The 943-nt window shown below is 53.3% G+C and overlaps 1 pseudogene; it reads right to left on the bottom strand.

Moving 5' to 3' along the window:
* Positions 1 to 581: 581 nt before the first annotated feature.
* LOC124546375 lies at positions 582 to 699 on the bottom strand (annotated as a pseudogene).
* Positions 700 to 943: the final 244 nt, after the last annotated feature.

The following is a 943-nucleotide window of genomic DNA, read 5'->3' as shown; positions in this document are numbered from 1 at the left end:
TCTGTAGCCGTCCATAATTGCGAGAGTGTTGCCGTTGCAAGCGGGAGTGTTGTCGGAGTAGTACTGCATACACGAACTAATCTCTCGATTAGGTCCCATAAATGTTCGGTGGGATTCATATCGGGCGATCTGGGTAGTCAGATCGAAACGAAAAACTACGAAACTCCGTCCTAATAGGCCATGAAGGCCCAACGGTACCGACCGGGCGCCGTGTCATCCTCAACCACAGGCGTCACTGGATGCGGATATGGAGGGGCATGTGGTCAGCAAACCGCTCTCCCGCCGTATGTCAGTTTGCGAGACCGGAGCCTCTACTTCTAAATCAAGTAGCTCCTCAGTTTTGCCTCACAGGGGCTGAGTGCACACCGCTTGCCAACAACCCTCAAAATGGTGCAAATGGCTCTGAGCACTATGGGACTCAACTGCTGTGGTCATCAGTCCCCTAGAACTTAGAACTACTTAAACCTAACTAACCTAAGGACATCACACACATCCATGCCCGAGGCAGGATTCGAACCTGCGACCGTAGCAGTCGCACGGTCCCGGACTGCGCGCCTAGAACCGCGAGACCACCGCAATCGGCCCAACAGCGCTCGGCAGACCGGATGGTCACCCATCCAAGTGCTAGTCCAGCCCAACAGCGCTCAACTTCGGTGATCTGACGGGAATCGGTGTTACCACTGCGGCAAGGCCGTTGGCGGGTGGTCAGATCATTCACCACGAATGTTCTTCAGGCCAACCGCGAACAATAGTGGTCCGACGATGTGGTATCCTTAAATATTCTCCATCGTTTCCATAGTTATTTGGGAACATGACGTCCATGAACGGCTGCAAATAGTCTCCATGTAGGCGAACATGGTCATTTCCAGTCAACGATCGGCTCAGTTGCACCAGAGGACCCAGTCCATTCCATGTAAACACAGCCCACACCATTATGGAGCCA

This window comes from Schistocerca americana, chromosome 8 (genome assembly GCF_021461395.2).
Source record: "Schistocerca americana isolate TAMUIC-IGC-003095 chromosome 8, iqSchAmer2.1, whole genome shotgun sequence".
NCBI lineage: Eukaryota > Metazoa > Arthropoda > Insecta > Orthoptera > Acrididae > Schistocerca > Schistocerca americana.
This window is presented reverse-complemented; position numbering and strand designations above follow the sequence as displayed.